At 43.8% G+C, this 17,383-nt stretch overlaps 1 protein-coding gene across 8 annotated transcripts in view; it reads right to left on the bottom strand.

The window, feature by feature from the left end:
• Window positions 1-17,383, bottom strand: part of LOC119651012 (sex determination protein fruitless) — an 852,573-nt gene that overhangs the window by 322,480 nt on the left and 512,710 nt on the right. The window lies entirely within an intron of this gene.

The following is a 17,383-nucleotide window of genomic DNA, read 5'->3' as shown; positions in this document are numbered from 1 at the left end:
CAAGGAAAATGTACTTTGAGCCAATGGGCAGGTACACTAGCATATTCCAGGCGGAAATTTACGCCATAGGCAAATGTGCCTCCTTTAATCTGCAAACAAACTACAGGGGGCAGAACATAGCTATTCTCACCGATAGCCAAGCAGCGATCACAGCACTTAGATCCAACCAGGTCAACTCTAAACTGGTATAGGAATGCCTTGAGAGACTGAATACACTCGGCTCGTCCAACAAGGTCTGGATACTTTGGGTTCCAGGCCATGCTGGGTTGGACGGCAATGAGGCAGTGGATGAACTAGCCAAGAAGGGAGCAGGGATGTCTTCACACGGGCCAGAACCCTTCTGTGGAATCGGAAACGGTTTCATGGCTATGAATCTAAGAAACGAAGAGAAACGGTTGAGGGAACTATATTGGGCGGGCCTACCAGGGATGGAGCAGTCTAGGGTGCTTATTGGGGGATACGAACCCATGCGTACAAAGGATTGCTTAAACCTCACCAAAAAGAACCTCCGAATCATAGTGGGAATTCTCACTGGTCATTGTCGGCTGAACTATCACCTAGAGAAGCTAGGGATATCTACGGACACTGCCTGCAGCTTCTGTGAGGAGGACGAAACCTCTATGCACGTCCTGGGACAGTGTCCGGCACTTGTGCAAAGTAGGTCGATACATCTGAGAGAACACTTAATACCAGATGCAAAGCTGAAACATCTGGAAGTGGGGAACATACTAAAGTTCCTAACGGTTACAGGCCTGCTTGAGATACTATGATCAACAGGTACACTATAACCAGTAAAAGGGGCACAATAGTTCTTCAAGGACGCGGTGCGACTTTCCCTTAACAGAATAATAATAATAACTAGAAAGTTGTAAATTTCGGTGAGCTTTGGGTACAATGTTTCCAATATTTGAGATACATCTCATACGTTAGAAAGTGTTTAATTGCCGCAGAAAACCATTTACTGACGGTCACTGCCTAATCTGCTTTTCAAGGCTATCTGACTATGATCACGAGCTCCAGCAAAAACAAATCCCAACAGAAACAGTTTCCTCATAAATAGATCGTGTAAATGTTGGAAGATTATTCAGGCTGAGGATTTATTTGACAATGATATGCGTCGGTCTCAAGTATCTCTCATTTCAGGGCTCATTCTTTAAGAAGTTTTCTAATCAATGGCCGTACTTCGCTATTTCCAAACATCCACGCGAACAGGATCTTGGGGAAATTAGCCTTCGTCGAAGAATGATGGGGTAACGGGGTGATTTTAGATCGGCCACGGCATCCCGGAGCAAGCGCAAAAGTCCACTGGTGGAAAGGGCTTACCTAGTATCAAGCACAAAGGGAGTTTCAAGTTCTCCCCATATACTATAATAGCTCGGCGAACATGGCGGTAAACTCTTCATGATAGGCTGCGCGTAGGCCAAATAGAACGAAAGGTAGGATTTGCGACCACGAAGAGCCATTGTGTCGGCCCTCAGCGTCCTATGCCAGCGTTCCAGCATCCCATTGGATTGTGGGTGGTATGCAGTCGTCAGTTGGCGTTTGAAATTTGCCTAACTCCGAGAGAAAGATAGACTCGAACTGCATTCCCTGGTCAGTAATGATTTCGGCTTGAACTCCAAAGTGTGGGATCCATTCTCAGCAGAGGGCCTCGGCGCACGATTGTGCGGAAATGTCGGCCAGAGGGATTATTTTAGGGCACCGCGTGAATCTATCGATTGTGAGGCAATACTTGAAACAATACGAATCTCGTAAAGGATTCCATGACCAGAAATAGTTGTTAGTGACCAGCCGATTTGCTGTCCGAATGCCTGGATGCGCAAGCTAGTGTACGTCATTGAATACTTCCTAGCGAAGAGTCACCGGCATATATGGCTTAGGTTTCTTTTCAAAGGTCTCGCAGAGTGTTTCGGTTGAGCCAATATTTGTATTTGGGGTTATTGCCGAGGCTCTGAAGCACTGTGTCATCTTTCTGTGCCTCATCGATTGCCGAAAAATCAACTGCGGCATGAATTTTGTCCTCTGAAATGCGTGACAAAACGTCTGCACCTGCATTGTCCTTATCGGACACTTCCTGGATATTTAAAGTAAACTGACTTATGAAGTTCAGGCGTCGAAGTTGACGAGGGGATGCGTTGCCGGGCCCTGCTTAAAAGCGAAGATAAGACGTTTGTGGTTCGTGAACACTGTGAATGGCCAAACTTCTAGGGAATATCGAAAGTATTTGATTGCCATGTACGCGGCTACTAGCTCACGATCATAGGAGCTGTCGTTCCGTTGAGCTGTTTTCAATTGCTTGGAAAAGAAGCTGAACGGCTGGCAGCCTTGGTTCACCTTTTGGTGAAGGGCAGCACCTACTGCGGTGAGACGTCAACTAGGCTGGGGCTGCATCTGATTGAGGAAATGACAGGAGTGTAGCCTCCGCCAGCTGTCGCTTGGCTAGCTCAAATGTCTGGACGGCCTTTGCACACTACGCAATTACGCGCAAGTCTTTGGTCTGGGGCTCATACAAGTAAGCGTTGAGGATGGCTTGTACGGCGTTGAACAAGAAGCGCCGGTAGAAGTTTATTATTTGCAGATCCTTGACTGTTTTTGGTTGCGAGAAGTCTGTGATGGTCCGAACCTTGTCTGGATCTGGGTATATTCCGTTAAGGGAAATCATGTGGTCCAAAAACTTCGCCTGCTGTTCAAGGAATTTGCATTTTTCAATGTTAAGTACAAAACCGGCCTCAAAGAGATGTTGAAAAATGCACTCGAGGTATTCCAAATGATCAGACTACCTCTGAAAAGTATGCGCCGCATTGCGCAGACCAAAAGTTGTCCGTGTAAACTCGAAGAGTGCGAAGAGTGGGCATATTGTCGTTTTCGTAATGTCTTTGCAGCTACAGGGATTTGATGATGTGCCTGGGCTAAGCCCAAGGCGAAGAAAACGCGGCAGCTAGTGAGGTTTTGTGCAAAGTCGTGGATGAGTGGTTTCGGGTAACAGTCTGGAATGATCTGAGCATTCAGACGTCTGTAATCGCCACATGGTCTTCATTCACCCTTGCGCTTCAGGACCATGTGTAGTGGAGAAGACCAGCAGCTATCTAATGGTCTGTAAATACCCTGCTTTAAAAGTATATGAAATTCTTTCTAAGCAGCAGTAATCTTCTGGAGTGGACATGGACACACCTTCGGGAAAATAGGGGAGCCAGTGATACAAATGTGGTGCTTAGTTGGCTGCGAGACACTGGTTTCGGTAGTTATGTTGCTGTATTTTTGAAGGAGCGTGCGAATGCGAGGGTCAGCTACTGCTCCAAAAACGATAGAAACACTGACAGTTGAGCAAGGTGGTTTGGATGATTCCCGAGAGTCTGCTTCATCTCACGCAGCAGTTAGCTCCGGGAGCGGTGGTTGCTGCTGACATAACTTTGTGCTGACTACTCACAGGGTGAAAATCTTGTGTTTCATGTTGCGTAAAATGAGGCTAAGCCAACAGTCGGCCAAGCAATGCGTTGGCCATTTGGAGTAGATCTCGGCGTTGAATGAGAATATTGTCAAAGTGGACGACAGCAGACAGTAGCTACCGCACGCACAATTTACACGCTACAGAGCAAGACAAAAAAGTTCAACGTGGGGTGAGGCGAAGTAAAACGATCATTTCCGTCAAATTTTGACTGACGGGTCACATGCAGAACGAAGCCTACTCGCCAAGCCCTTGGCGCTGTTATTAGAGAGAAAACCCAGCTCCAGGGAGAAAATTAAGGGTTACTCCTGAAATTGAACTATCAATCTAATTTTCTAATTTAATCTGTTACTCTGCCCCCCTTGAAAAAAATCCGGCCCCGGGGAAATTACTCCCGATGGCGTAGCTCCATCTTAGGCTCTCGTCTCTCATGTCGTCTTCTTAGATGATCCGCCCACCACAACCTGCTGAGCCGGATTTGAATGGGAAGTCCATAGGTCAGGACACCAGACAGCTTTTAGGGATATCGAATTGGTGGATCTCGGACGCAATTTATCCAGCCAAGCCACGCAACCACAGAACCAGGACTTTTAGGCGTACGCATGCACCCAGGTTCTGCCTCTCAATCAAAGCTGTGACTTAAAACGCCTCAAACATCCTAGGGAGCCTGGCATGTCGAGCAGTTGACCGTGTCATCCCGATAATAGCGAGAAGCTCCATGCACAAAATGAAGGCCAGAACAATCAACAAGTCAGGGATAGACTGGACTCTCTAAAATTCAAGCTTCACCTTCTACGTGCGATCGGCTACACCTCAATAAGTAACATGCCGGCCAGAGGTGTTGACGCGAATAGTGCCAGCATAGAAGTGGCTAAGGGGAGACGCCAAAATATAAACAAGTCGGAAACCAGAATCTCGGCAAGTCAGATGGGAAAGGTTTTGTTGATTTTTATATGTAAGAATATTTGACTACACGATGCTTCTACTTACATATATATAGCTCGTAGTTTACATGCGTTGAATATACTCGATACTCAATTTGATGTGATACTGACATTTGATCTCTTAATGAGTCGCAATTTCACGTGAAAGAAGCAACTCTGACTACTATAACTTTATTAATAGTAGTAGGATTTCCACCAAAGTTTCCAGTATGTTGCTTCACATTAGAACCTATATATTTTTTTCCGAGCCTAGGACGAACTTAAAGGGGGCTTTGATTAAATTTTGACACTGTAACAATATACTATTATTAACTTTATTTGAACAGATATCATAACGAAGGGTATTCTGCAGAAAGAAGCTCTGTGGCTCATGTCTCTGGATCTAGGGGTCGCGAAAAGTCAAGCACCATGATTCACATCCTACAAGCAAATATGCATAGGAGTTCAATGGTCACGACTTGACAGGGCAGATGGTGCAAGAAAGAAGAATTGACTTGTTGCTTCGCTTGCAGCGAACAGTACCAAGATAGGGGCTCACCATCGTGGTATGACGGTATATCTAGCACAGCTGCTATCTAGGTGAGAAACACGGTTAACTTGCGAGTGCGGGCCGACGGTCGAGGGGGCGGCTTCGTTTGGGTTCGTTGTGCAGAAGAAACGTTTTTAAGCATTTACCTTACAGCGAACGAATCTCGAATCGAAGCTTTTCAGAATAGGCTCGACGCGTTGGACGACGAGATTAGAAACACGGAATGGAGAATTCTAGTCGGAGGAGACTTTAACGGCAGAGCCTTCGAACAGGGCATGCCTCAACCAGATTCTCGAGGTACAAAAGTTTTGGAGGTGGCTGCCAAGACAAAATTCATTGTCCAAAATACCGGTAGCACTCCGAAATTTTGATGACCTGGCTGCGTGGGTTGTACCCCTGATGTAACTTTTGCTACGGAGTCCTTAGTGTCAGTGGTCCAAGGTCGGAAGGTATTAGAAGTGATCATCAGTACATTTCCTTCGAAACTGTTTTCCCAATCTTCTGCTGTCCGGCAAACACCTATCGGGTGGAACATCGGAAAAATCAACGGGACGAAATTTGTCGAAGTTCTCCCAAGAAGGGCAGCGATAAAATCCAGGCGTAGCCAGAAGAACTGCAACTGAATAGCAAGTTCATTCAATAATGCGCTTTATTACCGCAGTTTGTAATGCATCAGCTCCAAAAAGGAAACTGCGTCCCGGGGAATTACCCCATGTACTGATGGAAGGTTGAAATTGCGGATTGCTCAGCGTGCAAGAGGCCAAGACGAGGTGGCGCTTAGAACCGCTGAGTATGATAGTGGATACGAGGAACTCCATCATGAAATCAACAGGCAGTAGGCTAATCAGCGACGTAAACAGAGACCCATGGTGTCTCGGGTATAAGCTTGTTTCCAAAAAAAATGGTGCCCATCAGTCACCCCGTTCTATAGAAGCAGCGAAGATGGGAGCAATCGTGCGGGCCCCTTTTCTTGTCCACCCTATTCGAATTGACACTGTTGATGAAGGAGTGAGTACTGAGGAATTCCCAGTCTTCACTGCAAAGGAACTAGAGGAGGCGGTCCTGACAAAAAAGCACCAGGACCAGATGGTATTTCCAGCGAAGTGTTGAAACTCGTGTATAAATACAAGCCGGACTTGCTACTCGGCGCATTCAACGCATGTTTGACGGTGGATGTTTTTCCCTCCCGCTGGAAGGTTGCAAGATTGTGCTGATAAGAACGACAAAGGCGACCCAGAGCTGCCATCAGCGTATCGTCCGCTTAGTATGTTTGATACAGCGGGGAAGTTGCATGAGAAGCTCATCAAGCCGTGACTGACTGACACAATATGTTCTGCGGGACTACTCACTAAGATAATATTGTTTTAGAGCGGGGCGATCCACAATGAATGCCATTTGGGTAGTGGTCCAAGTGGTAATACTGGATGAGAAACACAGTCGCCACTGTCGGCGAGTGGTGCTGTAGGCTACCTAATGCGGATGTTGAGGGACTATTTAAGGACCATGCCCTACTTTACAAGACCCGGAATAACCTCGTAGGCAGAAAGTAACATCGGGGGCAGCCCAGGGATCTATCCTTGGTCCGAACCTTTGGAACACCTTATGGGATAGTCTTCTATGCCTCGAGATACCTGATGAATGGCATCTGGTCGGACACGCAGACGATATTGCGGCACTGGTTACCGCACACACGGTTGATTAAGCTCAGCGCACACTGGGAATGGTGATGCGCGAGTAAGCAGATGGATGCCTGAGCATGGAGCTCTGGAGAAAATTGAAGTCGTTGTGTTGCCCAAGGAGAGGATTTCCAGAGTCCTCCCTCCTGGCGGAGAAATACCTCGGCATCATGATAGACACGAAGATCAGCGCTTCGAACAGATTCGTAACACGGCAGACAAGGTTGCGGCTAGAATGCTTGCGATTTACTGGCTGATGTCGGAGGTCCCTTATCCAGCAGGTGTCGCTTGCTAATGAGCGCGGCTCACTCCGTCCTCCTTTACGGTTCCAAAATATGGCCTGACTCCATCAGCAAGGAAATCTACTGTAAGCGCCAAGCGCAACTACAAAGACGAGGGGTTCTGCGAATTGTGTCCACCTATTATACCGTACCCGAGTCAGCTGTAATGGTGGTAGCGGGAGTTATTCCGATCGCTCTCCACGCTGCGAGCCGAAGTTTATATACCTCAGGAAAGGCGAGGGATATAAGGAAGCTGTCGCTTGTGAAGAGAAAGCCCGCACTCTATGCGTACGGTACCAATCTTGGGAAACAGAATCGAGAGGTAAATGGACGGCGCATCTCATAAAAAACTATAGACTCGGGTATTTTCAATCTTACCTGCACATAATCGAGAAATCTCAGTCGCCCGACTGCATTTATTGTAAGGACGAGATAGACAATGTCTGCCACATCTTTTTCTTCTGTATAAGGTGGGAGTGCATCCGCCATCACCATCACCTTTCAATGGAAAGTTGTCTTGGGCCTCCGGACACCATAATTAAGGCCATGCTGCAAAGCGGAGACACGTGGAGTCGATTGGCACGTTACGCTCAAGGCACTCTTAAGACGAAAAAGAGGGAGTTAGATAGGAGAGATGTCAGGGTAGCTAACGCTAACTTTCCGTTTTCCGTGAAATTCTTCATTTTGTGGCGCACGTATTAGAGTCATCGACAACGATTTTTTGTCTCCGTCATTTCGGGTCCGATACAAGTCATCTCAACCGTGTCCTTTACTAAATATTTTCATTGTTTATAAATATACATATTTCGGTGAATACTTGTCGCTTTTGTCGGTGTTTGGCTGGCTGGCTGGCTGGTTTCAGGACTTTACTAAAACCCTTTACACTCAGGTTTTGTTAACGACTTCGAACTCAGACATCATATATTCTTGTATAGTCTGATCACCGCATGTCCCCAAAGCGACTCTTTTGACAGATCAGCCATATATTATTGCCAGGTTTTCTAGGACTCGCTTATTATAGCCAGTTGCACCTTCGATTTGTAGGTGGTATGCAAGAACAAGTCCTGAGCCACTCAATATTGCCTGAGGCAAGTTTACATTACCGCAGTTAACGCCTTTTTAAACTCAGGACAGTTTCGACGGCATGCCTGCTTTTCAGCCTCTCCTTTCCAATGTTCACAAATTTATGCGCGGTCTCTTTTGGAGTTCAAATGGTCGCCATCTGTGTGCCACCATACACCAAGGCTGACGAAAGATTCCTCCAGCAACTTAAACTGCTTTGCTAGGACAGTGCAGATTTCTGTCCTAGCAGTAGGTCCTTGTTCTGGATATAAATTTCATATTTTCGAGCCTTCGCCAAGTAAGTTTCTTCCTTGGTTGGTGAAGTGTTCGATTTCCCCCACATTTCCCACAAGTCACTCTGAGACTAAGAGCTCGGTTAGTTCGGTCGGTAGGGCGTGTGACTCTTAATCTCAGAGTTATGGGTTCTTCAGGAGACGTTATCCTTGAGGTTCCCACCCTAGCATAAAGGGTGTTCTTCAATTATTATGGCCAGACGATCTGATGCAGGAGAGATATCGATCGAGAATGCGATCCGTCGTAGACCTTCCCTCTCGATTGCGGCATCTAGACCTCGAGTTGTTCGACTCCACTGCGCAGTCGAGCCGCGTCATGTGATATCCCTTTTTGTACCTCAGATTCCAGTGCGGTCTCATGTATTGTGTTCAAGAATTTCGCTATGAGAGGGACTGCAATGCAAAGAGGTACCAGCATTTTTCGGTCTGGCTAGCCCAGAGACGTGCAAGCCTGTCTGAACTGGACACTTCAGTAGAGCTGTACCTAGCTACGGGTAGACCTACAGGATTATTTCGATTATAAAAGGAAAAAGTGACTCATGATTAGCGTAAATTTACGAACAAAAGGACCCAATATGCCTTCAAGAAACTTTTAAATCACCAGGAATACCTGTCATAGTGACACTTGTAAATCTACCATTTTTTTGAAACAAATTTCCAAATTTTAGTCCTAGACTTAAAACGCTTTTCAGTTATTGAATATTGGCAGATAGCGGCTAGTACCATATAAAGATAACATAACAAAAGTCATAAATTAAATTTTACACTTTATGGAATACAATTCTGCCACGATAGACGGTATCTTGAATTCAGAATGGGTTTTTTTTGGTATCTCATTTCCCCAAAAGTCCCGGATCCGCCTACCTACTCATAGTCTAAATTTTTTTTTTTAACTTCTTTTTCAAGATATCAAAAACCTTTCAAAGATCCTTAACCTTCTATAAAATATACAACAAAAATTTTATCTTAACGTTGAATTTCTGTATTTAAAGAAATATTTTGCAGTTTTAATGAATCTAAAATATAAAATTCCGGTTCCAACGCAGATATATAAATCTACGTAAATCTATTGATATTTAGACCAGTTAGACCTTCCATCCTGATCACGTAAAAGCATAGATAAATGAATATATCTATTATTTAACAATCCGATTTACATTTCAGATTTATCTGAACATTTTTTTTTGGTCGTCTCGTAAATGAAGGAGTTGGTTTTTGAATAAAAAAAAGAAATCCTCCTTAAGTTAGGTTGCATTAATCCACAGACATTTTTTAAGGACTCGATTAATTAAAACAAATTTCTGGCTAGAAAAATTTTGTTTTAGAGAAGATTAGGTTTTTTTTTTTGGTAGAAAAAAAGATAGAAACAAAATTCATTAGGAAAGAAGATGGTAATATATCATTTAGTAAATTTTATGCAGTGAATTTTTATGGCTGAACTAGAAACAGATGAGTATCTTTTTTGTTTGTTTTCTGCCCTCCACGACATGAAATGTGTTTCTATACAAATTCAAATCATTCGAATGCCATTTCAATCTGTATCTTTTTTTTTTTCTTCTCTATTTTAGTTTTGTGAATTTTTTAACAGTTTGCTGATATCCAAATGATAAATATTTATGCCCTGGTGTGAGGTGGCGCCATTTGTGAAATGTTTTAATCCGATTGGTTAACCAGACAAAAGTTCTGTCGTACAGTAGCGTAGGTTGTTTGTATTCTCAATACTGGAGGAGGCCATGTAAGCTAGAAGGTATCAATTGAAATTAATATTCACATTTTTTACTTTGATGTCAATTCAAAATTTTAAAATTTCATGAGTCTGCCCAACACATGGTATGCTCCATTTTCAATTAGATTTATAGGGTGAAATAAGGGAGAGTGATATCTGTCGGAAAGGTCGTCACTTTCCTTCAACTTTTTTTCTGTAACATGATTGTGGTTTGGGATACGAAATATGATAATATTTTGAAAGCTTTTGTTGTTGAAGACAAAAAAGTTTGCTACAGTCTTATTAAATTGTAAAGACAGTATATAGTTCCCATATTCCTCCCTATGGGGAATAGAGAACCAACCACGCCTTCAGCTCCTCCCCTTGGACAAGGGCGACCACTCGTCAGGCACCTTAGTATAGTGAAATCCACTGCTTGACATCACCTTTCTTTATTGCGCGACCCGTCCCCTATCACTTTAAATTTCTAAACAGCATGTGTTCGGGTATCTAACCACTGCATTTACATAGCTCTGTATTTCGTCATCCAGAGTATCTGGATGACATTTTCAGCCAGAAATTTCAGAAATCTTGCGAGATTTCGAGTGATAATTACAATAGCTTTCCACGTAATGCTTCCCTATAGCAGTAAAGAAAAGATTACGGTGTGGAACATACTTTACTTGATGTTACAGCATTCCCAGATTTGAGACAAAATAGCGAAAGCAGATTAAGCAACAATATGTCATGGGGAGACATTACGCCTGATGTAAGAAGACTAAACAAAGAAGAGCCAATCTTTGAAATTTTATGGAGAGGGAAAAGGCCTGCACATCTTCGACCATGCCGGGAGTTCCGGAAAAGTGCAGAAATCTATAAGACGAACAGCCTTGCTGATATTTACCTACAGTCCGAGTTTCTTCAACTCCTCCTACAAATCCAGAATCATTTGCCCCCAAAATGATACCGCTAGCAAGGAAAAATAGCATTGGCGACAGTAGGCAGGGCTCCCGGGCTCGTTTCGGAACTTCAAATTTCTTAGTGATCTTACCTTCATGCAGCACTTGAGACTTGTTCTTGTCATATGTCGACTGGTGCTCAGAGGTGGCGGCGAGGAACCAAACCATATACCGATAGGGCAACCCTATCGGCCAAACCAAAACCAAGTGGCCGAGGAGAACCTCCATAGTGGTAGCACCGGGAGACGCTGTAATCACTTTGGTTTGCCGGCCGTGATTCAGTAGGCGAATGCTCCAAAGGCCTAATCAGGGCGATCAGACCCGAGTCTGCACGGGGACTCATCTGAAGTGGCAAATTGGTCACGAAACCTTACCAGGGGTATACTGGTACCATGGGAACCGGGAAAGCCCCTGGACTCACATACTTCGGGTGAACTCCTGTTGTATGTGAGGACAGCTCGGTTATTTGCGGTTGGCCTCTCTAGTGGGAGTTTCATGGTGGTTGTGGTTATACTCAAGCGAGAAGAGACCTTCGGGCCTCGACGTGGTGTTGCGTATCAACACGGGTGCCGTACTCCATAGTTCGGTAGAGATTTAGGTAATTCTTGCATCCACCAGTATGAATGCTAAGCCATGCACTTGATATAGACTGATACCGTTGTTGCTTGTCTCAGCGGGGTTCTGATTGTGGTCACAAAATCAATTCGTGTCTGAAGAGGACCGTAGGATTAAGTCTCACGACAGGTGCCTACGTAAAACACCATGGGCTTCACTGTCATATGTCGATTTGACAATAGGAATTAGTTCCTTCGGAATGACATCTATCCAAAGAGCCTCACAAAAGAGGGGGAGAGGGGATGATTACCCGCGTGCTCAAAGTTTTTTAGGGTGCTCGAATTTTCGTCATAGTTTTTACTCCGAGAAAGAACTTTCGATTTATGATTGTAGTGTTATGCGGTCCACTATACCAAACAAGTAAGATTCATTTTTGCATTCAATGTAGGACGTGATCTACCAGAACTTATATAACTTTTGTAAAATCCTCCAGGATCTTATAGCGTCTCTGAAGTGATTAGTTTTAAGTTCGTTAACTTCGTTTTATAATTGAAAATATTTGAATCAATTCGCCAACGTTACTTTTTTAACTATTCAATATTCCATTTTCTCTTTTCATCAATCTGCGAATCGAAGAGGGTGGACAAAAGAAATATTCGAGTTATCCTCTCTGTTTATGCCGAAACTGGCGGAGTCAAACCTTTCGAATTTGTTCCTACACTTTGACAGCGTTATCAGCAGTAAATAACAAAATCATATCAAGCCACTTGGTATGGAGTTGTCAACAGTTGATTACTCCAGGGTACCAGAACATCGCTGATAATGAAGAGCCTGACAAACTGGCTTGCCAAAGGTCTGGATCCTTAATTTGGCAGCAGGCGAGCCACTATCAAGTTTGCTTTGAAGGGTTGAGTTGCAAGAATTTACGCGGCCGGGCAGAGAAATTTAAATCCCTGCTGGTAACCGAAAATCTTTCTAAAAGAATCCGAGACGTCTAGAGCGACAGATGAAAACCCTGATACGGCTTTCATCGAGATATTGCTTCTTAAACTATCGCACAAACAAGATTTTGGCGGTTGTCTGGGCTGTTTATAACCAGTGTAAGAAAGAGCAGAAAACGACCCTGCACATTACATGCAGCTGGCCGGCCTTCTTAGACCTCAGACGAAGATACAGGTTTTCTTCATTGAAGAATGAGACAGATCTCCGCCTCTGGAAGATGTTCTCAGATTTGTAAAAATTATTGACGCCTCAGACGAGAGACCGTTGAATAGGCGATTTCAGGAGAGTACAACGGCCCAACGAAAGGCTCCTTGGAGTCCTTGGAGCTGCAGATACCGCAATCAAACTAAGTGAACTATCCCGCCCTGTTGCTGTCATTTCTATTGGACGGAAAATCAGAGCGCATCAAGCGTCTGCATAAACACCTCATTTGTGAGTTTCTATGGAGTCTTACTTATATTGACTATTGGCTTATGCCAACAGAGTCCTTTGTAGGTAGATCCCTTGCCCTAGTCTATTGCAATTGTTACGTAGATCTCCAACCAGGGTCATAGCAGAAATTCCAGGCGAAAGGAGAAATTTATGCGCCTCCTCTCCCATTCAATTTGAAAGTTAACCTAGCTTCATTAAAGTCTCTTGTCCCAGGCCTTCTGAGAACACCTTGTGTCTGGGGGAATCCTCTTCCTCGCCGGGCGGCCAGCAAATCAATGTATTTACCACTGAGCAAAAACGCTGGAAAGCCATGGTCATTTAGTGAAAAATCCTCCCAGTCTTAAGAAAAGCACGTGTGTGCTATTAGTAAGATCATAGAGAGAAAACCCGAGGTTAATGTTATTCTTTTTATTCTCTGTATTCCAACCTTCGAGAAGACTCCCGCCCCGCGGGAATCATTCTCGGTTTTCCCACATCTCATGGCGGGTCTACCCAAAAGAAATCTTTTCGATTTTTAGTTCTTGTTTTTCGAGATTCAGGCAAACCTGAGAATGCGACTGATCACCCATTAATGGTTTTTATGGTTAACAAATATGTGATCCTTATCTCGATGTTAGCCACATCTGAAAATCATCAGCTTTTTCAAAATCTTGCAACAGTTTTAGTTCCCTGGAAACTTATGCATTAATTAAGGAATTCTGCAGAAACTTCAGGCGCAGAAAGCAGAGAAAATGTTAAGGATGAGTGGGATACCTTCATTTTAGTGTGGAAAAGAATATGGGTCTTTTCCGAATGTGATACTATCAAGAAGAGTGATGAAGCATTTTTTTTACGTGTTGGACTACTCATTATCGAAATTGATAGGATTATCGGTTACCTCTTCCATTGGACCTTAGGAAGGCTTACAGCCATTTGTAAACTCTTTCGCGGCGTAGTCTATCGCACTGAAATCATTTTTATTTGTAGTAACTTCAGTTTCCCAGATTATCACGCATTAAAGTTCAAGCATATCAGAATCGCCCCCGCTTGAAGCGATCGTTATAGCTCTTAGTTCCATACGTTTGTCAATCCGCTTCCACCCTTCCGCAACTACCCAGGTGTTATAGTGTCCTTTAGGACGTGGCCGGTAGTTGACCTCTGCCAAAGGTAAAATCACTTTCGAAACCAGCCTGGTGCTTATCAGTATTTTCACGCTGACTCTTCGGGATATCCATCATCCGCGACACAGGATAGGCCGATTAGCCCTGCATTGAAGTTACTGGTCAGAGAAAGGAACTTTAACTGCAAATTGGGCCCTAATTACATGGAAGCCGGCTTCGGACAGGATGGTGACTGCGAGAATCCATTCCAGGATAATAAAAATTTAAGTGGTACAATGTTTAGCACTTACAGAGACATCTGGTACAGAGGAGGCTTTCTATGAGCAATTAAATCCGGCCCAAGAGAGGCTACCTGAAAGTGACATTGTGGTGATGCCAGTGATCTGACTGTCAACATAGACTTTGATATCTTGCTCGAACAGATGATGGGCAAAAACCAGGTTTCTGACGACCATCATGTGAGAGGTTGAGGGTTGTAGATTTCTCCAGCGTCCACTCATCGTTATTTCATATAGCACAGAGGCTGTCAAAAAATCAGTCGAGTTTCAACTGACCAACACCATACATGCGATCAGCAGTAGATTTAGGAATTATCTTCTGGATGTATGTAACAAGAGAAGTGTTGCCATCGGCCTCGAAAGAGATCGCTATCTAGGAGTCGTTTGTCTTCGTTCGCGATTTGCGTTCGCCACTTCTCGTAGGCTTGGGTAGATTGGATGGATGTGGAAAATTGGGCAGGAATCCTTTCTATTTATGTCTTAGGAGTAAAACAGGATGAACAGTTTCTAAAGAAGAACTAGATCGAATTGTGAATGAAATGTCAGGCAAATGCTTAAATGGAACCCAAAGGTGGTCTATATCTCAGCAGACAATAAGACAAATAGATCTACTCCACTTTGGTACTACAGAGCGGTGACATATAGGTTCTATTGGTATGCCTTGGTGCAATCAGGGTTCACTGGCCGCCATGTAAAAATATACCATAGGAGAGACGTTTACCACTTGCCATTTGTAGTTGCCCTGCCGGGGGTAAATGTATTTCCCGTCGGCTTTTTTTTTAATATATACAAGTTTATTGTTTTACGGGTTGTGCCAACAGCAGCTGGTTGTGGATACCTGGAAAGCGGGAATTTAATGGATTATTTACCACATAACGTACATTTAACACCTACGAGGTATGAATCATTGTTTTAAGTGCTGGGTAATCAGATATTTTTGGAAGATAGGGAGAAGTCTTTCAAATAATTCCTTCATTAAAGCATTGGATGGAGAAACGTTACAAGAAGAAAATCAATGCAGTTAACCGCAAATAGTATCTGAAACGCCGGTTTTCTTGGTAAAAAGCTAGATATTAGGAGAATATATAGAAACAGAATATATAATAGAATAACCACCCTGAAACTACCAGAAGGGACCAACCGCAAATAATCGAGCATATCGCCCAAAAATTCTTCTGGAGCATATGCGTTGGACAGCCATCCCTGTTCTGATGGTAGCGGATAACTTCAGGTAAGCTTCGTGGCAAGAGCCACTTTAGATGAGTCCCATTGCAAAATTGGCTTTGTTCGCCCTCCTCGAGTACGTGAGGACGAAGTGCAGGGAAAAGTGTATCATCGCTTTATGCACAGGCGCGTTATCATGCGAAGGCTCACTTTCCCCGTCTTTTTCCCTTCACAGCATCTTTTACTTTTTTGTGACAAATTTTTCTTTTTAGTCGATCAATATGATTGATGTGAATTCTAGAAGACTGTAGTTTTGCTGCTGACTCTAACACCTTGCGCTGGGGGTGATGACCAGCGTTGTCGGAAGCGGAAAAATTATGGTGTGGAAGGACAAGGATATTGTCAAACCTTAACTTCGTTCCGGTTTTTATTGAAAAGTACTAAAAAGACAACCCGAATGGTGTCTCATTTTTGCGCCCTTGCATAGTGTCTTGCTTCGACAGAATCCAGGTTTCACCACTAGTAATAATCTTATACAAGCTGCCTTTTCTTTTCTAGCCACAAAAGTTCAAAAACTCGCGACAAGTCGCTACTGTTTCCGATGCGGAGTAAGAATTTTTGTGCTCATTTTAGATTGACCTTAAACATGACAAGATGATCATGGAGGATTGATAAAACGGTTTTAGATGATATTTCAATCACTCTTGCAAGCCTCAGTCTGGGATCGCCTTCAAAAGGTTGTTTGCCATTTGTGAACCATGTCCTCCCTGGTCATGAGTTCCCATAACTAGATGAAGTCTCTTCCAAAATAGTTTCAGAAATCTTTCCTTGCTTAGGAAGGATCTTTATCACGACACAAAACTCGACTTGACTAATCGACGATCAATCACTGAATAAATAGAAAATTTCAACACAATTTAATAACCCCCTTCATCTATACTAAATAGGTAAAAACTAGTGGCCTTAACTCCTCCATTTCGCGAACTTATTTACCCCCTCCTAGCAAGGCGATCGGGCAGTAAACCAGGGCCCACATAAGACGAGACGAAACGATGAGACGATATATTCTCCCCTACGAACGAGGGGCGGGCAACCTCTTCTGGCAATACGCTTTTGCTGCGCAACCAGGACAACAACTTCGGACAGGACGGATTCAACGCCAACGCCTTCTGTAATATTCTGTTCCTGTTTACTTTTTTGGAAATTGGAACGGTCGTGCTCTAAATAGAATCAGAGATCAACGAGAACTTCTCGAATAAGTCCCAGGATACAATATCAACATCCTGGCGATCCAAGAAACGAAATGGCTCGGATGCAAAATTGACGACATACGTTCGCACATAGTATTCACAAGCGGAAAAGGATCTGGAATCGGAGAATTGGGAGTGGCATTTATCGTGGACGCGAAGGAAGTACTCCTACAACTAACTAAAGCAGCGCAAGAAGTCAGCCTAAGAATTATTGAAAAGAAAACAAAATGCATGGCCCAATTAAGAAGATAGGCACCAATATGACAAAACCTGACAATGTGCGACTTTAATTTTGACAACGTGGACAACCTTTTGTACTTGGGGGTAAACATATCGAAGGATAATAATGAAAAGGACGAAGTTCAGCCAACAATAATGATGGATAACACATTTACTACCGTACCGCTGTGAAGCGTGGACTCTAACGTAGGTGTTAGTGAAGTTCAACGACACATTCGAACGCAAAGTTCTACCTTGAATGCTTGGACCGGTAAAAGGTGGAGCTGACTGGCGAATTAGGTACAACCATGACTGAACCAGCTTTAGCATCGGTGGTGGTAAAACTACGAAAATTGCAGTGGGCTGGGCCCATAGAATGGATGCGCGACAAGCGAATACCTTACCGTTTCCTTAAAGGGACAGCCGAAAGACGCTGTCCAGTGGGAAAGGTACGCAAACGGTGGGAGAACTCAGTTGACGAGCCTAGTA

The sequence above is a fragment of the Hermetia illucens genome, chromosome 3, assembly GCF_905115235.1.
Source record: "Hermetia illucens chromosome 3, iHerIll2.2.curated.20191125, whole genome shotgun sequence".
Classification (NCBI taxonomy): Eukaryota; Metazoa; Arthropoda; class Insecta; order Diptera; family Stratiomyidae; genus Hermetia; species Hermetia illucens.
This window is presented reverse-complemented; position numbering and strand designations above follow the sequence as displayed.